This window comes from Protopterus annectens, chromosome 1.part0 (assembly GCF_019279795.1).
Source record: "Protopterus annectens isolate FY-2018-M chromosome 1.part0, PAN1.0, whole genome shotgun sequence".
NCBI lineage: Eukaryota > Metazoa > Chordata > Ceratodontiformes > Protopteridae > Protopterus > Protopterus annectens.
Window position 1 is genome coordinate 1871369902 of NC_056725.1, and position 24525 is coordinate 1871394426.

General features: G+C 42.5%; 2 protein-coding genes across 2 annotated transcripts in view; one reads left to right on the forward strand and one right to left on the reverse strand.

Annotated features, from left to right (window-relative positions):
- Positions 1-24525, reverse strand: part of NIPBL (NIPBL cohesin loading factor) — a 4951262-nt gene that overhangs the window by 661554 nt on the left and 4265183 nt on the right. The gene's annotated exons all lie outside the window — the stretch shown is intronic.
- IST1 (IST1 factor associated with ESCRT-III) overlaps positions 19936-24525 on the forward strand; it is a 1439276-nt gene continuing 1434686 nt past the window's right edge. The window contains exon 1 of the mRNA XM_044069956.1: positions 19936-20035. The gene's annotated coding sequence lies outside the window, so the exon portion shown is untranslated. The remainder of the gene's footprint in view (positions 20036-24525) is intronic.

Here is a 24525-nt window from a genome sequence, read left to right on the forward strand (position 1 = left end):
GGGAGCTAGTATAAAGGGAATTTTAAAACAGGAGAAGAATATTGATCATGAATTGGTTATTTAGAGTTTTATATGGAGATAGACACCCAGGACGTTAGTGTTGAAATCAAAGATGAGGTACTGTTTAAGGTTTTGTAGGAATGAAAATAGTTTGCAAAAACATTTGAAATGGAAAATGTGTAAATTATTTTGGGAGACAATGATAAAGGAATTAGGATGTAAAAGAACTGAGTAATTTAACAGTTGCTAATCTAGTTTATGGATTTTATAACACTGTACAAGTTGAACACATGATTGCTGACAGATTTGTGATGTGTTGTTTATGGAAGTTTGGAAGGGTAGATGTTCTGATGTTTTGTGCAATAAAGTTCTTATAAAAACTGAGTTTGAAGCAATAAAAGGTCTTCAGTAAAATAAAGGATTAATGATCAAGTGGGAATTGTGTATAAGAGTAAGGCAAAGAATGCAAAATACAAAATATTGTTTCATGTGGAAGAATATGATATTCCTTATTTAAGTTGTAAAGAGAAATTGTGGTTTATAGAGAATGTTGTGTTTTATTTATTTTATTTTATTTTACATTTGTTGACTGAGCTAGTCTAACTGGATATATGTCCATTTTCAGTAGAGGCCCAGGGAGAAAAGCTCCAACACAGATCAAAGACAGACCAAGGTTTTTTTTTTTTCTAAATATACATAGATGCTATTTCTACACATTTGATAGAGCTATTTACAAAATGTAGCAGAAGATATTTACTTGTAATAGTAGCAAAAAAAAATTATCTCATTTTTGGTTTACATTTTACTATTGCACTACAGGACCTAAGTTTAGTGGAGAGAAATATAGTTAGTAGAGGTATTAGTAACAGTACTAATATGTTAATCAGGGTTACAACAAGAGCAAAGCCCGTGTGTATTAAGGAAAATTTTTTATGTTTGAAGAGTGATAAGCTAGGAAGGAAAGTAGTAAGTTCACTAGGTAGATGGTTCCAGTTTTTCCCAGTTGTGTTAGAGAACAGGGAGTCCCCTGCCATGTTGTTAGACTTGTTAATGTTAACTAGAAGTTTGTTGGATGAACGGAAGGTATTAAGATTTTTATAAGGGGTTATAAGGTCTGATAGTATTGGAGTATTGTTAGGCTGGTAAAGGATTTTATGGGCAATAATAAGTTGGTTGAATTGAAGCTGATTTTGTAGTTCAAGCCATCCAAGTTTGAGGTTATGACAGTGGTGGGTTCTGAGGGGTTTACCAGTAGCGAATCTGGCAGTGATGTTCTTCATACCACATTGCTGCAGTCCTAACACTTGGGTAGTCCGCTGTCCCAGTCGGCCCGAATACCAAAGTATATGGCTGACGTCGGTCAAGGCGCATTAGTCTGACGTCAGGATGTCAGGGTACAAATGCGCATGACCGACGTCATATCCTCAGTCTTTTTTGCCGCATGGTCCGATGCAGAAGCAGTTTTGCAAGTGCAGGTTGGCGTTCTGAGATTTTGCGAAGTCGGAGTTTCAGACCGAATCCAAGTTGGCTAAGTACCCGGTTGGGGATTATTTTGGTTTTTCTTGCCTCAGTATTTTACGGATGTCAGAAAAAGTGAATAACTGTATTTCTTGTGGGAAACAGATACCTCATAGGGATTACCATACCTTGTGTATACCTTGCTTAGGGCCTGAGCACGACGTTGTTGGCTGTCGCTCTTGTGCTAGATTTAACAAACGCACTATAAAGAGAAGATTAGATTGTGCCAGGTTAGTTTTTGGGAAGCGGTGTAATTATAAAATGCCGTCGGATGCTCCGACGCCCGCTTCGTCAAAGCGCAAGGACAAAACAGCAAAGCCTAGGCTGGAAGAACCGTCCGTCCCGGACGTCGGTTCTTTAGAGGGCTCGGTGGAGCCCAGGGGTTCAGCCAGAAATTTCTTTGGAATCCCAGGGAGAGACTTTATTACTGCAAGATGTGACCTCTCAGGAGGTAGGCCAGGCGGAAGGGGCTTCTCAGGTAGCTGTTCTTCCCTCCCTTCCTAAGGTGGTTAGGCCCTCCCCTGCTGTTTCCAAGGCTTCTCCCAGGGGCAGGCCAGGTTTTGTTTCAGGAGTTACCCCTAGTTCTTCAGGGTCTGTACCTAAGAAGCATATGCTTAAGATGGCAGAAGATTTGATTACAATGATTAGAGGTTCTATGCCCCTCCTGATAAGAGGCCTAGGGTGGAACCTGAGCTTGGGAGTTTTGAGCAGTGTTCGGATGCTTCTGAGTCTTGGCTGAAGACTTGCAGGAGTATTCCCTTACTCTGATTCTGATGTAGATGATTCTACTCCTTCTGCTTCTCCTCCTGAGGATTTTTCATTTTCAGAGACTCTTCATTCCATGAGGGAGCATTTTAAATGGGAAGGTCAGGATTTCTCTGATTCCAGGAAAAGGCTTAGGAATTTTTGTTTCTACCCCAGCATAGGCCTTTAGCTATACCTCCTGTTCTAGATGTGGTAGAGGATGTTTTTGCAGATGCTTCTCTGAACCCTGACTCTTTGCCTCCTGCTCCAGTTAAACCGGATAGATATTATAGGGTGCCTGAAGCTCATAAGTATCTTTTTAAGAGTCCTAGGGCAGACCCAGAAACTGTTTCACAGGGGCCTAAAGGTGTTAAGGCTTCTGTTGTTAAAAATCCTGTTCCTCCAGATAAAGAGGCTAGGGCTTTGGATAGATGGGGAAAGAAGGTGTATACTTCTTCCACTTTGGCCATGAGAGCTTTGAACTGCCAGTTTCACATGTTGAAATACCAAAATTATCTCCTTTCACAATTAAAGTCTAAGGTAGATGCTTTGGCGGAAGGTATTGAGTGTAAAGAGTTGCAGGATTTAGTTCATGTTTCTGAACAGGTGGGTAAGCATTCTTTGCAATGTGGTTTTGATGCTGTGCAGGCCTCTTCGAGGGTGGCTGCCACTGGTTCGGTTCTTCGCAGGCACGCCTGGTTGAGGGATCAGAATTTAGCTGAGCATGTGAAAACAAGGATTTTAGATGCTCCTTACAATCTGATGTGTTGTTTGGTTCGCCTGTGGAAGCAGTTCTAAAGAAAATGGAAGACAAGGCTAAGTCTATGCAGACTGTTAAAGATTTTTGCAGGTTCAGCCTCCAAGTTTAGTAGAAATTGCCCTACCAAGGGGTGGACATATCCTGCTTATGATTCCCAGTCTAGGGGTAGGTCTTGGCGTGGTAGACGCAGAGCTCAACGTTCTTTTAGGCCTAGAACAGGAGTTCACCTGCTCAGTCTTCTGGTGAGGGCAGGGGTCAGTCCTTTCGTAAACAGACACAATGACCTGCCTTTTCAGCTGCCAGAATCTTCTCGGCTGGCAGCACCTTTGGGAGGAAGGTTGGCACTTTTCAAAGAAAACTGGAGGTTAATTACCCAAGACAGATGGGTATTGGATATCATTCACCACGGTTACAGGTTTTATTTCCATACCTTGCCTCCTTTCAAAGGCATGCCAGACATTCCTCCTCAACAAAGGAAAGAGGCTCACAAGCAAATTTCTCTGTTGCTCCAAATAGGGCCAATTCAGCCGGTTCCTGTGCAAGAAAGGGGCCTAGGATTTTATTCTCGCCTGTTCCTAGTACCAAAAAGGGGAACACGTGGAGACCAATTTTGGATCTGTCTATCCTCAACACTTATCTGGACATTCCCAAGTTCAAAATGTTGACGTTACAACAGCTTTTACCTCTGCTGGGCAAAGATCACTGGATGGTAACTTTGGATCTCAAGGAAGCTTACCTTCATGTTCCTATCAGACTAATTTGCAGGAAGTATCTGCATTTTCGAGCTGGGAATTCTCATTATCAGTTCTCTGCATTGCCCTTTGGCTTATCTACTGCGCCCAGAGTATTCACAAAGGTTCTGGCTCCAGTGATAGCTTTCAGGCTGGAATACAAATCTACCCTTATTTGGACGATTGCCTGATTCTGGCTCAAGGAAGGGACGTGCTTCTTCAGCATTTGGAATATGTGATAGCAGTGCTAAGATGCTTAGGATATTCTGTGAACGAAATAAAGTCCAGTCTAGTACCCTCTCAAGACATGTGCTTTCTGGGTGTGAGACTGAATACAGCAACCCAGATGGCCTTTTTAACCCCGGACAAACAAAAGAATCTTTCTCTTTACTTCCATCAACTATCTCATCAGTCCGGGCTGACTGCAAGGACAGTCCTTCAAGCCTTAGGGTTCATGGCATCTTGTATTCTGGTACTTCCCAATGCCAAACTGCATATGAGGAAGCTACAATGGTATCTCACAAATGTATGGACACAGCACTGCCAGGATTTGGACACTGTCATTCAAATAATACCTTGCATTCAAAAGGAATTTTTGTGGTGGGCTCAGGAATGTCACCTAAACAAGGGACTCTGTGACCCGGCCAGAGGCGAGTCAGATTCTAACGACAGATGCCTCAGACACAGCTTGGGGAGCTCATCTGAATGGAAAGTGGATACAAGACAAGTGGCCTGCCAGACTGCAGCATCTACATATCAACATGAAGGAGATGTTAGCAGTCCAGTTTGCATTACTGGCTTTCAAGGATTTACTTCTTCCAGGGCAGGTGTTGATTCTAACAGACAACACAACTGTCTTGTGGTACATCAACAAACAAGGCGGAACACATTCTTATCCTCTATGCAGGCAAGCAATGATTTTGTGGGAGACTGCGTTAAGCTTGCAGCTGAATCTTCAAGCAAGGTTTCTGCCAGGAGCACAGAACTCCTTAGCAGATGTGTTAAGCAGGCAAATCATGGATCCCCACGAGTGGAAACTGGATCTTCATGTATTTCAGACATTGACAGTGTCATGGGGAACTCCAGACATAGATCTGTTCGCTTCTCCACTAAACCACCAGCTGCCAAAGTTTTGCGAAAAGGTTTCATCACACAGCCTGGAAAGTGGATGCTCTTTCTTTCAGTTGGAAAAATCTTCATGTGTATGCCTTTCCACCTCTGCCTCTCCTCCCAAAGGTACTTCTAAAGGTCAGACAAGACAAGCCAAGGATGATTTTAATAGCTCCAGATTGGCCTCGCAGCACTGGTACCCATTGCTGAGGAGTCTGGTAAGGAAGCCCCATGGCCCTTACCTTTGATTCCACACCTATTGTCTCAGAAGGACGGGCATCTGCTCAATGTCAAGCTTCACTCTCTTCATCTAACAGCTTGGCATATTCTGTTTTGAACCATAGCAGGTCTCAGCTTCCTCAACAAGTTTTGAATGTGATTATGGAAGCCAGAAGACCTAGTACAAGGAAAGTGTACGCAGGAAAATGGAAGAGATTTTTATTTTGGTGTGCAGCAAAGGATTTGGATGTTTGAGCCAAATTTGAGTGTGGCTCTTCAATATCTTACTGAGTTATTGGACAAAGGTTTGTCTTTCTCTTCCATTAAGATTCATGCTGCAGCAATTTCAGCTCACTATGATTGTGACCCACCATTGTTTTCTCATCCTTTGTTCAAGCAATTTCTTAGAGGGGCAAAGAATATAAGACCCCACGTAGAGCTCCTACTCCTGCTTGGGACCTCAATTTTGTGTTGGAGAAACTCACTCTACAACCTTTTGAGCCTGCAGCTACTGCTGAATTGAAATATTTGTCATGGAAGACTGCTTTTTGTTAGCCATTACATCTGCAAGAAGGGTGTCTGAATTGCAGGCCCTTATGGCGGTTGAGCCTTTCCTGATTTTTCATAAGGATAGGGTATCTTTACGCACTAATCCTTCCTTTATGCCTAAAGTGGTTTCTAGTGTGGCTTTAAACCAAACTATTCATTTGCCTACCTTTTATGCAGATCCCCAAAATAAGGGGAAAAGATTTTGCACACTTTAGATGTACACAGGCAGTTGCGTTATTATTTAAGCAGGACTAAGGATTTTAGGCAGTCTCAGCAGTTGTTTGTTTCTTTTGCTTTGAGTTCTCAGGGCAAGCCTGTGTCAAAACAAACTATTTCTAAGTGGATTGGGTTTTGCATTGCATTTTGTTATTCCCATCATGGCAAGGAGATTCCAGCTGGGATTAGGCCTCATTCCACTAGGGCTACTGCCACTTCAACAGCATTTCTAAGGGGTGGCAACTAAGGATATTTTGGAGGCAGCTACTTGGAGTTCAGTGCATACTTTCTCTAAGCATTACCACCTTCCTCTCTACTCTAAATCTAGGGCTGGTTTGCCACGGCTATTTTGCAGGGCATGTTGTCAGCTCCTCCTTCCTTATGATTTGCCAGCCTCCCTTACCTCTGCTTTGGGATTCTACCCAAGTGTTAGGACTGCAGCAATGTGGTATGAAGAACATAGTACAGTTTTGTACCTACCATAAATGTAGATGTTCAAGATCCACATTGCTGCAGTCAATACCCCCTCTTTCCCCTCTGTGTTTAGGGGTGGTTGTGTGGGTGTGGTTATACTCTTGTAAATTTGTATATATTGTATATATATTTGGTGCAGGAGTGTGTGGTGTTTTTGGTTTTAGCCTTATCTTTTTAGGGTCTTCTGACATCTGGGGCAAGAAAAGACTGAGGATATGACGTCGGTCATGCGCATTTGTACCCTGACGTCCTGACGTCAGACTAATGTGCCTTGACCGACGTCAGCCATATACTTTGGTATTCGGGCCGACTGGGACAGCGGACTACCCAAGTGTTAGGACTGCAGCAATGTGGATCTTCGAACATCTACATTTATGGTAGGTACAAAACTGTACTTTATAGGTGGTGGCTAGTTTGAGGAGATTAAGTTTTGATTGATTGGTATAGATTGGTGAGGCATAGAGTAGAGTAGAGATTAGATGGGAGTGGGCAATGGTAGTTCTTACTATTGGTGTAAGGAATGGCTTGACTCTATACAGGGAGCCCATTTTTCTGTTAACTGATTTTATAGTGTTGTTAATGAAGGTATCAAAGTTAAGGTTGTCTATTGTGATCCCTAGGAGTTTTGTGGTAGAGTCTGGAGCTATGAGGGTGCCATTTTTAGAGATAATTGAGAAATCTATAGGTGTGGACCTACGAGTAGGAGTAAAGAGCAGGAGCTTTGTTTTTGGGATTGAAAAGGAGAACAAAACAAAAAAAATTTCAAGAAAAACCGGGTCTTTTTTTTTATTTGGGAAGTCAGGATGATTCTACTCCTTCTGCTTCTCCTCCTGAGGATTTTTCATTTTCAGAGACTCTTCATTCCATGAGGGAGCATTTTAAATGGGAAGGTCAGGATTTCTCTGATTCCAGGAAAAGGCTTAGGGAATTTTGTTTCTACCCCAGCATAGGCCTTTAGCTATACCTCCTGTTCTAGATGTGGTAGAGGATGTTTTTGCAGAGGCTTCTCTGAACCCTGACTCTTTGCCTCCTGCTCCAGTTAAACCGGATAGATATTATAGGGTGCCTGAAGCTCATAAGTATCTTTTTAAGAGTCCTAGGGCAGACCCAGAAACTGTTTCACAGGGGCCTAAAGGTGTTAAGGCTTCTGTTGTTAAAAATCCTGTTCCTCCAGATAAAGAGGCTAGGGCTTTGGATAGATGGGGAAAGAAGGTGTATACTTCTTCCACTTTGGCCATGAGAGCTTTGAACTGCCAGTTTCACATGTTGAAATACCAAAATTATCTCCATTCACAATTAAAGTCTAAGGTAGATGCTTTGGCGGAAGGTATTGAGTGTAAAGAGTTGCAGGATTTAGTTCATGTTTCTGAACAGGTGGGTAAGCATTCTTTGCAATGTGGTTTTGATGCTGTGCAGGCCTCTTCGAGGGTGGCTGCCACTGGTTCGGTTCTTCGCAGGCACGCCTGGTTGAGGGATCAGAATTTAGCTGAGCATGTGAAAACAAGGATTTTAGATGCTCCCTTACAATCTGATGTGTTGTTTGGTTCGCCTGTGGAAGCAGTTCTAAAGAAAATGGAAGACAAGGCTAAGTCTATGCAGACTGTTAAAGATTTTTGCAGGTTCAGCCTCCAAGTTTAGTAGAAATTGGCCTACCAAGGGGTGGACATATCCTGCTTATGATTCCCAGTCTTAGGGGTAGGTCTAGACGTGGTAGAGGCAGAGCTCAAGGTTCTTTTAGGCCTAGAACAGGGAGTTCACCTGCTCAGTCTTCTGGTGAGGGCAGGGGTCAGTCCTCGTAAACAGACACAATGACCTGCCTTTTCAGCTGCCAGAATCTTCTCGGCTGGCAGCACCTTTGGGAGGAAGGTTGGCACTTTTCAAAGAAAACTGGAGGTTAATTACCCAAGACAGATGGGTATTGGATATCATTCACCACGGTTACAGGTTTTATTTCCATACCTTGCCTCCTTTCAAAGGCATGCCAGACATTCCTCCTCAACAAAGGAAAGAGGCTCACAAGCAAATTTCTCTGTTGCTCCAAATAGGGCCATTCGGCCGTTTCCTGTGCCAGAAAGGGGCCTAGGATTTTATTCTCGCCTGTTCCTAGTACCAAAAAGGGGGAACACGTGGAGACCAATTTTGGATCTGTCTATCCTCAACACTTATCTGGACATTCCCAAGTTCAAAATGTTGACGCTACAACAGCTTTTACCTCTGCTGGGCAAAGATCACTGGATGGTAACTTTGGATCTCAAGGAAGCTTACCTTCATGTTCCTATCAGACTAATTTGCAGGAAGTATCTGCATTTTCGAGCTGGGAATTCTCATTATCAGTTCTCTGCATTGCCCTTTGGCTTATCTACTACTTTCAGAGTATTCACAAAGGTTCTGGCTCCAGTGATAGCTCAGGCTAAAAGGAATACAAATCTACCCTTATTTGGACGATTGCCTGATTCTGGCTCAAGGAAGGGACGTGCTTCTTCAGCATTTGGAATATGTGATAGCAGTGCTAAGATGCTTAGGATATTCTGTGAACGAAATAAAGTCCAGTCTAGTACCCTCTCAAGACATGTGCTTTCTGGGTGTGAGACTGAATACAGCAACCCAGATGGCCTTTTTAACCCGGACAAACAAAAGAATCTTTCTCTTTACTTCCATCAACTATCTCATCAGTCCGGGCTGACTGCAAGGACAGTCCTTCAAGCCTTAGGGTTCATGGCATCTTGTATTCTGGTACTTCCCAATGCCAAACTGCATATGAGGAAGCTACAATGGTATCTCAAAATGTATGGACACAGCACTGCCAGGATTTGGACACTGTCATTCAAATAATACCTTGCATTCAAAAGGAATTTTTGTGGTGGGCTCAGGAATGTCACCTAAACAAGGGACTCTCTGTGACCCGGCCAGAGGCGAGTCAGATTCTAACGACAGATGCCTCAGACACAGCTTGGGGAGCTCATCTGAATGGAAAGTGGATACAAGACAAGTGGCCTGCCAGACTGCAGCATCTACATATCAACATGAAGGAGATGTTAGCAGTCCAGTTTGCATTACTGGCTTTCAAGGATTTACTTCTTCCAGGGCAGGTGTTGATTCTAACAGACAACACAACTGTCTTGTGGTACATCAACAAACAAGGGGGAACACATTCTTATCCTCTATGCAGGCAAGCAATGATTTTGTGGGAGATCATGCGTTAAGCTTGCAGCTGAATCTTCAAGCAAGGTTTCTGCCAGGAGCACAGAACTCCTTAGCAGATGTGTTAAGCAGGCAAATCATGGATCCCCACAGTGGAAACTGGATCTTCATGTATTTCAGACATTGACAGTGTCATGGGGAACTCCAGACATAGATCTGTTCGCTTCTCCACTAAACCACCAGCTGCCAAAGTTTTGCAAAAGGTTTCATCACACAGCCTGGAAAGTGGATGCTCTTTCTTTCAGTTGGAAAAATCTTCATGTGTATGCCTTTCCACCTCTGCCTCTCCTCCCAAAGGTACTTCTAAAGGTCAGACAAGACAAGCCAAGGATGATTTTAATAGCTCCAGATTGGCCTCGGCAGCACTGGTACCCATTGCTGAGGAGTCTGGTAAGGAAGCCCCCATGGCCCTTACCTTTGATTCCACACCTATTGTCTCAGAAGGACGGGCATCTGCTCAATGTCAAGCTTCACTCTCTTCATCTAACAGCTTGGCATATTCTGTTTTGAACCATAGCAGGTCTCAGCTTCCTCAACAAGTTTTGAATGTGATTATGGAAGCCAGAAGACCTAGTACAAGGAAAGTGTACTTAGGAAAATGGAAGAGATTTTTATTTTGGTGTGCAGCAAAGGATTTGGATGTTTGAGCCAAATTTGAGTGTGGCTCTTCAATATCTTACTGAGTTATTGGACAAAGGTTTGTCTTTCTCTTCCATTAAGATTCATGCTGCAGCAATTTCAGCTCACTATGATTGTGACCCACCATTGTTTTCTCATCCTTTGTTCAAGCAATTTCTTAGAGTCGCAAAGAATATAAGACCCCCACGTAGAGCTCCTACTCCTGCTTGGGACCTCAATTTTGTGTTGGAGAAACTCACTCTACAACCTTTTGAGCCTGCAGCTACTGCTGAATTGAAATATTTGTCATGGAAGACTGCTTTGTTGTTAGCCATTACATCTGCAAGAATGGTGTCTGAATTGCAGGCCCTTATGGCGGTTGAGCCTTTCCTGATTTTTCATAAGGATAGGGTATCTTTACGTACTAATCCTTCCTTTATGCCTAAAGTGGTTTCTAGTGTGGCTTTAAACCAAACTATTCATTTGCCTACCTTTTATGCAGATCCCCAAAATAAGGGGAAAAGATTTTGCACACTTTAGATGTACACAGGCAGTTGCGTTATTATTTAAGCAGGACTAAGGATTTTAGGCAGTCTCAGCAGTTGTTTGTTTCTTTTGCTTTGAGTTCTCAGGGCAAGCCTGTGTCAAAACAAACTATTTCTAAGTGGATTGGGTTTGCATTGCATTTTGTTATTCCCATCATGGCAAGGAGATTCCAGCTGGGATTAGGCCTCATTCCACTAGGGCTACTGCCACTTCAACAGCATTTCTAAGGGGTGGCAACTAAGGATATTTTGGAGGCAGCTACTTGGAGTTCAGTGCATACTTTCTCTAAGCATTACCACCTTCCTCTCTACTCTAAATCTAGGGCTGGTTTTGCCACGGCTATTTTGCAGGGCATGTTGTCAGCTCCTGCTTCCTTATGATTTGCCAGCCTCCCTTACCTCTGCTTTGGGATTCTACCCAAGTGTTAGGACTGCAGCAATGTGGTATGAAGAACATAGTACAGTTTTGTACCTACCATAAATGTAGATGTTCGAAGATCCACATTGCTGCAGTCCAATTTACCCTCCCTCTTTCCCCTCTGTGTTTAGGGGTGGTTGTGTGGGTGTGGTTATACTCTTGTAAATTTGTATATATTGTATATATATTTGGTGCAGGAGTGTGTGGTGTTTTTTGGTTTTAGCCTTATCTTTTTAGGGTCTTCTGACATCTGGGGCAAGAAAAGACTGAGGATATGACGTCGATCATGCGCATTTGTACCCTGACGTCCTGACGCCAGACTAATGCGCCTTGACCGACGTCAGCCATATACTTTGGTATTCGGGCCGACTGGGACAGCGGACTACCCAAGTGTTAGGACTGCAGCAATGTGGATCTTCGAACATCTACATTTATGGTAGGTACAAAACTGTACTTTATAGGTGGTGGCTAGTTTGAGGAGATTAAGTTTTGATTGATTGGTATAGATTGGTGAGGCATAGAGTAGAGTAGAGATTAGATGGGAGTGGGCAATGGTAGTTCTTACTATTGGTGTAAGGAATGGCTTGACTCTATACAGGGAGCCCATTTTTCTGTTAACTGATTTTATAGTGTTGTTAATGAAGGTATCAAAGTTAAGGTTGTCTATTGTGATCCCTAGGAGTTTTGTGGTAGAGTCTGGAGCTATGAGGGTGCCATTTTTAGAGATAATTGAGAAATCTATAGGTGTGGACCTACGAGTAGGAGTAAAGAGCAGGAGCTTTGTTTTTTTGGGATTGAAAAGGAGACAGCATTTCAAGAACCGGGTCTCAACTATGTTAAATACTTTTTGGGTTTGGGATTGCAGTTCAGAAGCAGATTTAGCTGTGTAGATTAAAGTAGAATCATCTGCATATTGTATACAAGCTGCATTGGGAATAGCTAAGTAGAGATCATTAATGAAGATTGAAAATAAGAGAGGACCTAGAATGGAGCCCTGGGGGACACCCAATGTGACAGGCAGGTGGGGTGATGATTATTCTCCCAGAGTACTGCCTGTTACTCGGGTAGGATGTGAACCATTTTACGGATAGAGAATCGAGGGAAAGTGATTTGAGAAGATAGATAAGCAGTGTATGATTTACCATATCAAAAGCCTTTGAAAGATCAATAAATAGAGCTGAAGAGAGTATATTGTTGTTGCGGTTTCTATTAATGGTGTCCGTAAAGGATAAGAGGGCAGTAGTGGTACTATGGAATGGCCTAAAGCCATGTTGGCTTAATGGGCCGATAGTTAGAATATTCAATTGAGTTGCCACCTTTGTGTAGGAGGATGTGTGAGAATTTCCAGATGGCAGGGATAGATCCTTCCTTAATGGTTGTATTTGTCAGGATTGATATTGGATAAGCTACAGCTTTAGCTGCTTTTTGCAGATATTCAGCTGAGATCTGGTCAGCAGAGGGGGTACAAGGCTTAAGTTTTGCTAGGAGTTTGAAAATGAAGTTTGTAGAGATGGGTTGTAGTTGGAAGATGGGAAGAGTGATAGTCGTGGGGGTAGGAAGGCTGGAGGTGTCGGGGGATAGCTGACTGGCTAGAGATAGGAGGGCTTCTGTGAAGGAGTTAGTCATTAGCAGTTTGGGAGGGAGTCTCATGATTAGCTCCTAAAGGGGTTGGTGTACTGGAGTGTCCTGGGTGTAGGAGTCTATTGATACTAGCCCAGACTTTTTGGGGGTTATTTTGGTGTGTTTGCTGTATTTGACAGTAAAAGTTTTTTTTTTTTTTTTTTTATCTAGGAGAATGGATTTTTTAGTTGCATTTCTTATTTGTCTAAATATTTGTTGATCTGATGTGCTTTTTGTAGTACACCACTTAGTCCAGGCTTTATTTCGAAGTAGGATTTTTTGCTTGGTGTCTTTGGTGAGCCATGGGGCAGGTTTTGACCCAATTCTTATTTTACGTTTGGGTGCATGCAGGTCTAGGATTGTTAAAAATTTGGAGTTAAAATATAGGACAGCATCTTCCAATGGGAGGGTTTTTAGACAGGTCCAATCGCAGGCACTGAGTTCACTCTGGAGTAGTTCTTGGTTAAAATGTTTGTTAGAACGTATAGTTTTATATGATGTTGGGTGTAAGATATCTGTTTTTTTGCCTGTTTTATATAGGTCACTTGCATCATTAGGGAAGACACCTACTTTGTAGGTTTGGTGGTAATTAAGTATCCAATCTAAGATGCTCTCCTTTTGGTTTGGTTTATTAATTCTAGTAAGGGAGGTGATAGTCTGAGAGAAGCAATGAAGGTTAATATGAGTAGTGGGATGTTCAGTATTGATGCACTTCCAGTCAATATTGACATCACCTAGGATTATAGTTTCTTGTGTGAACGTTGCAGTGACCCAGCTAAGAATGTTCTCTAAGGAGTTAATGTTATTTCCAGGAGGTAGATAGATATATAAGATATTTATGGATTTACTAGGATTAAGCTGAATCTTGGAAATAAGGACTTCAGCATTACTGTCCTCAAGTGGGTTATACGGTGAGGTGGTAAACTCTAGTCCATCTTTGTAAAGAATTGCTACTCCCCCTCCTTTTCTCCTAGTACGGTCATGTCTCAATGTGTTATATCCTAGTGGGATAATTTCATTGTCTTCAGTTTGTGGTTTTAACCAAGTCTCTGTCAAGCAAAGAATGTCAAAAGAGTACATGTCTGAGAGAATGGAGGTGGGGAACTTTATTATTGACACTTTGGATATTAGTGTTTCAGTGCTGTCTTTTAAAAATACTAGCTGGCAAGAGCTCTGCTAAAACCTGAGTGGTGTTGGTAAATATTTCTTGGTTTTAGATGTAATTTTCCTGCTTGAGTGATGGTATGAAGATGGGACAGTCTAGAGGATGTATTGGATGAGCCCGAAACTACAGCTGTTTGGAAATGTCCATTGAGTCTAGAAGGGAGTTCATTTAAGAGATTAATTTTGTGAGATATGAAAAGAACCAGATTTTCATGTGAGGACCAATGTGTGCCAAGAGCCAGAAAAACCTGCTGAAGATGGGCAACACTTTGCTTTGCATGGAGAACTTAGAAGAAGAGACATTAAACCAAATCTTCATCGTCATTTAACACAACTTCCAAACATTTTGTTTATTTACGAAATGTATGCATACACACACACACACACACACACACACACACACACACACACACACACACACACACACACACACACACACACACACACACACACACACACACACACACTACATACACAGTACATACACATAGGTATGTGCTAGGCTATTGGCTTATATGCGACAGAGTATAGCTGGAGTTTCTTTAGATGATCAGCATAGGGCATCTGCTTTAGGCCTGTGATTCTTTTGGTGAGGTATTTCTGTGACCTTTCCAGTTGTTGCAGATGTCTTGAGAGGTACATGCCAAATGGGGCATTGTATTCTATAATGCGTCTGAGGGATGAGTACTGTGGGACAATGACTTCCTTTTTTCTGAATGAAAAGCCCTTAGAGATGAGGTGTGCCGCATAGAAGGATTTCCTGACTGTTGTGGCGATGTGGTTATTGAGGGTGAGACCATTGTCCACCTGTGTCCCTAAGTCTCTTAGCACACTTTTGTTGTTTAGCATACTGCCACCCGTGTAATAATTCACAGGTACATGTTTTTTTTCCCCAAAGGGGATAACTATACATTTCTTGGCATTGAGCTTGAGCCATGGCTCTGGCACCAAACATCTGTTTCTGTAAGGTCCTTTTGTAGAATATCCACTTTATTTGGGGATTCAGTAATGGCTCCCAGTTTGCAGTCATCTGCGAACTTTGTTAGCCAGAGTCCCTTAGTGTTGGCCTGTACTTCAGAGAAGTAGATGCCAAACAAGAGCGGTCCCAGGACAGAACCCTGAGATACTCCACTTGTTGCTTGTCTGGAGCTGGATTTAGAGTCGGCTACTTTTACAGTGTGGGTTCTGTCAGTAAGCCAGTTGGCAACCCATCGAGTGACGTAGGGATTAAATGCCCAGCTTAGTAAGTTTATCTATGATTCCTGAGTGGGAGATGGTATCGAAGTCCAGATAGGCTGTGTGGACCGTCTTGCCCTCGTACACAGCTATGGAGAGTGATTCAAAGAAGTCAGTCAGGTTCAGGAGACAAGATCGGCCCTTCATGAACCCAAACTAGGTGGGGTCCAGTGTTTGAAGGTTGCCAATGTCTTTGTTTATAAGTTCCACGATAATACGTTCCATGGCTTTGCAGATCTGGCTCGTCAGACTGATGGGGCGGTAATTGCCAGGATCCAAGGTGGATCCCCCCTTGTGGAGTGGGATAACTGTAGCTGTGCGCCACTCAGTGGGCACGAAGCCGGAGATGAGGCCATGATTAAACATGACCTTAGGTGTGGTGCCAGTTCGTTTTGTGGTTCATGTAGTACACAGCCCAGGATGTCATCTGGTCCCACGGATGCTGTATTCTTAGCTTAGGGGAGTTTGGTTTTTACCTGTGTGGCCGTTATTACCAGAATTTGGCAATCTTTAGGTATTGAGATGGGCCCTTTAGCGTCAAGATGATGAGAGCTTTTCTGCTAGCTCGTTGGGCTTTTCATCTACTGTTCTCCCCAGGACCTCTCAAGGTGTTGACAGACAATACCATAGTAAATGTGGTATGTCAACAAACGGGGGGGGGGTCTTTTGCTGGTTGGCATTCCTAGTGTGGGAACTAGCTATCCAGTATCAAGTGACACTTCAGGTGGTTTACATTCCCTTAGGTCAAAACATTGTGGCAGACTCTGAGCAGGTCCATAACTCAATCCCACCAATGGATGCTTCACAGTGGGGTACTCCTCAAATGGACGTTTTTGCCTCCCTTCTAAAAAGACAACTTCCTCTATTTTCTACCAGAGTCCTGAGTCCTCTGGTTTACAAGGTGGACGTCCTCCCTTTTTCTTGGAAGGGGATGTTTCTTTATGCTTTTCTTCCCCTTCTCCTCATTCCAAAAGTCCTGTTCAAAGTACAGCAGGATGCTCCCAAATTATTGTTGGTGACTCCCTTTTGGCCGAGACAGGATTGGTTCCCTCTTCTGCATGTAGCCAAGGGCAATCACAAGTTACCTCAACAGGGCAAACATACTTACAGAAGACGAGGGATCTCTCATCTATCCCCACCTGTCCATTCTTCAACTGACACTGTGGGTGATAGGGTTTTAATTCCACGTAGACCCCTTTTTTCTGAGGACATGCTTAGGGTCCTGCAGGAGGCCAGGCAATCCTGCTTATCCAAATGGAAGATGTTTTCTATTTGGTGCCTTTCTTGTAATCTGGATCCACTTTCTGTGGATATTCTTTTTGTTCTCTTACTGTTGAACTGCTGAATGCTGGGCTGGCTTATTCTTCTGTTGAGACCTATTTCTCAGTTATTCTGCTTGTCTGCCTTTATCACTTCCTTTAGCTTTTAGATTTGAAGCTAAGCAATTCCCTTAAAGGCATCCTACATATTAGGCCTCCCAGGAAGCTGTTCTTCCTCCCTGAGATCTTAATTTTGTTGTAGAAAAATTGACCCAGGCTCCTTTTGAGCTTGCAGTTTCAGCTTCCATGCAACATTGTTCTTGGAAGACTGTTCTGCTAGCCTTTACTTCTGCCAGATGGGTGTTTGAGCTTCAAGCCCAGGTTGTCCCTTCATACTAGTCCTGCTTTTATGTTCAAGGTGTTGAATGAGTTGTCCCTTAATCAGTCTATTCATTTGCTCACTTTCTTCTCTTTTCTACAGTCTGTCAGTGGGAAGGTGCTACACATATTGGATGTCAATAGACAATTCGAATTTCCGACGACCGGAATACATAAAAAGCGCAAAGACAAGGATAGGCATCCTAGGCCCAAAACTGACTATGAAGCCTCTTCTAGGCCAGTTGCCGGTTCTCCAGTTTTAAGTGAGGCACCTTCGCAGCCCCCTGGCGACCGCTTCTGTAGAACCACAGGCTGCCACTGACTCCCAAGTGGAGTTGGCTGGGCCTTCGGATGCACAAGATTTTCAGCCTACCGAAACCATCCCTTCAGAGGGATCTGGAGTAGCTGAACAACCCGCAGCTTCAGAGGGTGTTTTCAGACCTACTCAGTTAAACATTTAAACCTACTGCTAAGTCTAAACTTCCTTTAAAAACAAAGAAACAAATACAGCATTCTCCAGGATAGGCCTCCATGCCTAAGAAACAAATGCTCAAAATGGCCCTCTGTTCTTGCTTACTGTGCTTAAAGCTTTCTGGTGTATTTGCTTTTTGATGAAGGTGTAACCTTGTATATAATTGCTTCCCATTATAGGGGCACCTGAAGTCTGGGGCAAGAAAAACTGATGTAATGGCGTCGGCTGCATGCTTTATACCCCTGACTACCTGATGGTCATGGAAGATGAGACAGAAACTGACGCAGGACCCGAGACTTTGATAATTGGGCCAACCGAGAGCTACCTGCAAGCAGATAACCCAAATGTAATGACTGCAACAGTGAATACACTCAGACATCTACATTTATTATTTATTTATTTATTTATTTTACATTTGTTAACCGGGGGTGTCTGACTGAGCCGAAAAGGCCCTTTTTCAGCAGAGGCCCGGGGAGAAAAAAACTCCACAAAGAAAAATTACAGACACATTTAGTTTTTTAGACATAATCAGTATACACACAAATTACAAGAGACATGTTTTTACAGTGGCATGCGGCACAAAACAGTTACAGTGGAGAGAACAATCCAAAAAGATATTAATTTTAAAAATGAAGGTAAGTAATAGATTTGTGGTGTACAACTGAACTTTGGAATGTAGGTAGAATACATACATAGTACACAAGTACAGTACATACATTGTAGATTAGCCAGTGTTTGTAAGATTGAAAAACGATTATAAATTGCTCTAGATTTAGTATCCATATGTTATCCGCTTTCACTAGCCTGGGGAGCAAGTAAGGTAAGGTAAGTGTACACAACTGTACATTCTCACTCTTGATGGTAATTACCACAGACTACCTCATACACAAGATCTGCACACACACACAGTGTCAGGGGAAACTTGTGTACCCTGATGTAGAGAAACTTCAGTCGATAGCCTGGATGATTCAGTCTTTAGGCACTTGTTTTATTAGGATGCATTAGGAGTTTAAAAGAGGGCAGAAAACCTGCTACTAGAAAGTCTTAGAAAACTTCATTCACCAGTAAACCTAAGTGGTGTCTAAATGGAAACAGAGGGTCCATTGAGGTTACTGTCACTCTGGTGTTGAAATATTTGGGTGAGTTTACGACTTATAGTATCCATTCATTAATGTGCAGTTAGCAGCCATCTCTGCTAGTCTGCCAGGGGTTTCTCCTCTTTCTTCTTCTCTTTCGGTACTTTCAACAGAACTCTATTTCTGTGGAAAATCAGATAAGGTTGTCCCACCATAAGAGCTTGCAGCTCAGTCTGTTAATCTCCTTGTGCTCTTTCCAGAAGCTAAGAATAAGGGAGAGGATACTTCATACTTTGGATGTTCATAGGCAGCTCGGGTACTACCTTGTCAGAACAAAGACCTTTAGGAAGACCAAGAGGCATTTTACTTCCTTTTCTTAGGCAAAGAAGGTCATCCTGTTTCTAAGCAATATGTTGCACATTGGTTGTCCTTTGGTATTGTTTTTTGTTTCCCCTACCGTGGAAAGTTGAATCTAGGCAAGATAAAGGCAAATTTCACCAGAGCCCGGCTTTCTTTTTTTCCCATGGCATGTTGGAGAAGAGTGTGAATAGCTTGGATTCTCGGTATGCTTGAGGCAACAACTTGATTCTCTGTCCGTACCTTCAAGAAGCACTATAAACTGGATGCATTTTCTGATCCATAGCAGGCTTCATGAGGAGCATTCTCCAGGGGCTCCTGTACACTTATACTTCCTCTACCCAGGTTGAGTAAGCTTTGGGAGATTACACTCATGCCAGCTGTGCAAGTTCAACGTACCTGTAATAGATGTTCATAGAATACGCTACCTTACTGGCAGTAGCCTCGCACCGTTTCACTTTTGTTGTGTGTATATAGTTGGTTGAAGTTGCTGGTGTGTGTGTGTGTGTGTGTGTGTGTGTGTGTGTGTGTGTGTGTGTGTGTGTGTGTGTGTGTGTGTGTGTGTGTGTGTGTCTGCGCGCGCGCTTTGTTTGGAACAGTCGCAAAGATTGTTTCCACCTGTTCTTGCTGTTGGACCCTAGAAAAACTGAAAGGATTTTGTCTGAGTGTGAAGGGCTGTCCGTGTCCTGCCAGGTGATTGGTTCTTCACCCTAACAGACAGGCAGTGGGAAGAATTCTGAGCTTTGGCAGGCTGCCAGTAAGGCAGTGTGTTCTGTGAACATCATCTCCTGTTACAATTAAGTGGAATTTGTGTAAATACTTTCTCTGTTTTATTGTGCATGGTTTAATAAAAAGTGATGATAATACCAGTACTTTCTATTTTTGTGAGAGAGACCATCTGGCTTTAGTAAGCACACAGGATGTGGGTCATACATTTTCTTGGCTGCTTACTCTTTTTTTTATTTCATGAAGCTTAAGCATAGCATCAGTTTTTATTTAGTCACTGTAATTATGTTGGCTGGCACTAAATGTGACTGTACGTCTCTTGGCCAAGAGATATGACTTTACATTTCTTGGCCATTTTTGCTACCTGAACTAGTTTATAACTGTACTTTTATTTTGAATATATACAGGGAACTTGACCCTGGTCTGGCGGAAACTATTTCCTCTCTGATTTGGGCAGCTCCTCGGCTGCAGACAGAAGTAGCTGAACTGAGAACTGTGAGTATTTTGTTTTTGTTGATGTATGTAGACATAGTGATGGTTTTTATGCTCCTTTCAGGGAACTGGACCCAGGTCTGGCGGAGTCGGTCTCAAGCCTGATCTGGGCTGCTCCACGCTTACAATCGGAAGTAGTCGAATTGAAAATAGTGAGTACTGCTGTTATGATAATATGTCATTAATTAGCATGATTGTGCCCACTTAGTAGACATAGGGGCATGCATTATCTGCTAACTGCATGTGTATTAGTTGACAGGTGTGGTTCACGGTTTAGGTGAGGTGCATTTAGTAGCCAGACTAGATAAATTTATTGGCATCTGGAAATTCAGTTGCTTTAAAAGACAGGTGCGATGTCTGAAAACAGTCCTGTACGGTAAAATGGTTGAAGCATTACACTAGGCAGTTTTTTATAAATAGCTGTAAAATAGTAATATAGTAATGCTAGTCCCTTCCTGAAATCTGTGCGTACAGTCATTGATTGTCCATGGGAGCTGAAAGTTAACTTTGGATTAATTCAGTGAACTATGAATGGTAGCAGCATTGTTAATTTAAAAGATCCTGTGATACTTATCAGAAAAGATAAAGGGATTTCCATTTGCCTTTGCTGAAACCACACCTGTCAGTTGTGGTAGTTTGTGTAACACACTCCCTTTACAGTGGACCTAGAAGCAAGCTGTTGAGGGTTTGAACTGTCTTTTACTAGTTAAAAGTTACTCGTAAAGGGCTGTGCCTTATATTCTTGCTGTTGACCTGTTTGTACTTTTGTTTCACTGATTTTTTTTTTTCTTTGACTGCATGTGATGATCTTAGCCAGACAACCTTATGTGCTATAAACCAGTTACTAGCTGTTGGCAGGTGTTAAGCACAGTACTCATATATACACACACACAGTTTTGTCTTTGCATGGAGAGGGAGAGACTGTAGTTTAGGTTGCTGTGGGTTAACCTTGGTAAAGTCAGGATTGTATAGCTAGAAACTTGTACCCCCTGCATATCAAAAGTACTCTTGGGTCTTTGGCTAACGACCGTACTTATCTTTGCCATCCATTACGGTATATTATCCCCCTTAACTACATTGTTTGTCTGGGAACTGGACAGTTCTTGCAAGTCCATCTGCAGTTCACTAAGATGTAGCCTTGCTCAACCGTGTTAGGCTTATTGAATTAAGGTCTGAGGACATGCTTAGGGTCCTGCAGGAGGCCAGGCAATCCTGCTTATCCAAATGGAAGATGTTTTCTATTTGGTGCCTTTCTTGTAATCTGGATCCACTTTCTGTGGATATTCTTTTTGTTCTCTTACTGTTGAACTGCTGAATGCTGGGCTGGCTTATTCTTCTGTTGAGACCTATTTCTCAGTTATTCTGCTTGTCTGCCTTTATCACTTCCTTTAGCTTTTAGATTTGAAGCTAAGCAATTCCCTTAAAGGCATCCTACATATTAGGCCTCCCAGGAAGCTGTTCTTCCTCCCTGAGATCTTAATTTTGTTGTAGAAAAATTGACCCAGGCTCCTTTTGAGCTTGCAGTTTCAGCTTCCATGCAACATTGTTCTTGGAAGACTGTTCTGCTAGCCTTTACTTCTGCCAGATGGGTGTTTGAGCTTCAAACCCAGGTTGTCCCTTCATACTAATCCTGCTTTTATGTTCAAGGTGTTGAATGAGTTGTCCCTTAATCAGTCTATTCATTTGCTCACTTTCTTCTCTTTTCTACAGTCTGTCAGTGGGAAGGTGCTACACATATTGGATGTCAATAGACAATTCGAATTTCCGACGACCGGAATACATAAAAAGCGCAAAGACAAGGATAGGCATCCTAGGCCCAAAACTGACTATGAAGCCTCTTCTAGGCCAGTTGCCGGTTCTCCAGTTTTAAGTGAGGCACCTTCGCAGCCCCCTGGCGACCGCTTCTGTAGAACCACAGGCTGCCACTGACTCCCAAGTGGAGTTGGCTGGGCCTTCGGATGCACAAGATTTTCAGCCTACCGAAACCATCCCTTCAGAGGGATCTGGAGTAGCTGAACAACCCGCAGCTTCAGAGGGTGTTTTCAGACCTACTCAGTTAAACATTTAAACCTACTGCTAAGTCTAAACTTCCTTTAAAAACAAAGAAACAAATACAGCATTCTCCAGGATAGGCCTCCATGCCTAAGAAACAAATGCTCAAAATGGCCCTCTGTTCTTGCTTACTGTGCTTAAAGCTTGGTGTATTTGCTTTTGATGAAGGTGTAACCTTGTATATAATTGCTTCCCATTATAGGGGCACCTGAAGTCTGGGGCAAGAAAAACTGATGTAATGGCGTCGGCTGCATGCTTTATACCCCTGACTACCTGATGGTCATGGAAGATGAGACAGAAACTGACGCAGGACCCGAGACTTTGATAATTGGGCCAACCGAGAGCTACCTGCAAGCAGATAACCCAAATGTAATGACTGCAACAGTGAATACACTCAAACATCTACATTTATTATTTATTTATTTATTTATTTTACATTTGTTAACCGGGGGTGTCTGACTGAGCCGAAAAGGCCCTTTTTCAGCAGAGGCCCGGGGAGAAAAGCTCCACAAAGAAAAATTACAGACACATTTAGTTTTTTAGACATAATCAGTATACACACAAATTACAAGAGACATGTTTTTACAGTGGCATGCGGCACAAAACAGTTACAGTGGAGAGAACAATCCAAAAAGATATTAATTTTAAAAATGAAGGTAAGTAATAGATTTGTGGTGTACAACTGAACTTTGGAATGTAGGTAGAATACATACATAGTACACAAGTACAGTACATACATTGTAGATTAGCCAGTGTTTGTAAGATTGAAAAACGATTATAAATTGCTCTAGATTTAGTATCCATATGTTATCCGCTTTCACTAGCCTGGGGAGCAAGTAAGGTAAGGTAAGTGTACACAACTGTACATTCTCACTCTTGATGGTAATTACCACAGACTACCTCATACACTAGATCTGCACACACACAGTGTCAGGGGAAACTTGTGTACCCTGATGTAGAGAAACTTCAGTCGATAGCCTGGATGATTCAATCTTTAGGCACTTGTTTTATTAGGATGCATTAGGAGTTTAAAAGAGGGCAGAAAACCTGCTACTAGAAAGTCTTAGAAAACTTCATTCACCAGTAAACCTAAGTGGTGTCTAAATGGAAACAGAGGGTCCATTGAGGTTACTGTCACTCTGGTGTTGAAATATTTGGGTGAGTTTATGACTTATAGTATCCATTCATTAATGTGCAGTTAGCAGCCATCTCTGCTAGTCTGCCAGGGGTTTCTCCTCTTTCTTCTTCTCTTTCGGTACTTTCAACAGAACTCTATTTCTGTGGAAAATCAGATAAGGTTGTCCCACCATAAGAGCTTGCAGCTCAGTCTGTTAATCTCCTTGTGCTCTTTCCAGAAGCTAAGAATAAGGGGAGAGGATACTTCATACTTTGGATGTTCATAGGCAGCTCGGGTACTACCTTGTCAGAACAAAGACCTTTAGGAAGACCAAGAGGCATTTTACTTCCTTTTCTTAGGCAAAGAAGGGTCATCCTGTTTCTAAGCAATATGTTGCACATTGGTTGTCCTTTGGTATTGTTTTTTGTTTCCCCTACCGTGGAAAGTTGAATCTAGGCAAGATAAAGGCAAATTTCACCAGAGCCCGGCTTTCTTTTTTTTCCATGGCATGTTGGAGAAGAGTGTGAATAGCTTGGATTCTCGGTATGCTTGAGGCAACAACTTGATTCTCTGTCCGTACCTTCAAGAAGCACTATAAACTGGATGCATTTTCTGATCCATAGCAGGCTTCATGAGGAGCATTCTCCAGGGGCTCCTGTACACTTATACTTCCTCTACCCAGGTTGAGTAAGCTTTGGGAGATTACACTCATGCCAGCTGTGCAAGTTCAACGTACCTGTAATAGATGTTCATAGAATACGCTACCTTACTGGCAGTAGCCTCGCACCGTTTCGCTTTTGTTGTGTGTATATAGTTGGTTGAAGTTGCTGTTATGTTTTTGTGTGTGTGTGTGTGTGTGTGTGTGTGTGTGTGTGTGTGTGTGTGTGTGTGTGTGTGTGTGTGTGTGTGTGTGTGTGTGTGCGCGCGCTTTGTTTGGAACAGTCGCAAAGATTGTTTCCACCTGTTCTTGCTGTTGGACCCTAGAAAAACTGAAAGGATTTTGTCTGAGTGTGAAGGGCTGTCCGTGTCCTGCCAGGTGATTGGTTCTTCACCCTAACAGACAGGCAGTGGGAAGAATTCTGAGCTTTGGCAGGCTGCCAGTAAGGCAGTGTGTTCTGTGAACATCATCTCCTGTTACAATTAAGTGGAATTTGTGTAAATACTTTCTCTGTTTTATTGTGCATGGTTTAATAAAAAGTGATGATAATACCAGTACTTTCTATTTTTGTGAGAGAGACCATCTGGCTTTAGTAAGCACACAGGATGTGGGTCATACATTTTCTTGGCTGCTTACTCTTTTTTTTATTTCATGAAGCTTAAGCATAGCATCAGTTTTTATTTAGTCACTGTAATTATGTTGGCTGGCACTAAATGTGATCAGCTACGTCTCTTGGCCAAGAGATATGACTTTACATTTCTTGGCCATTTTTGCTACCTGAACTAGTTTATAACTGTACTTTTATTTTGAATATA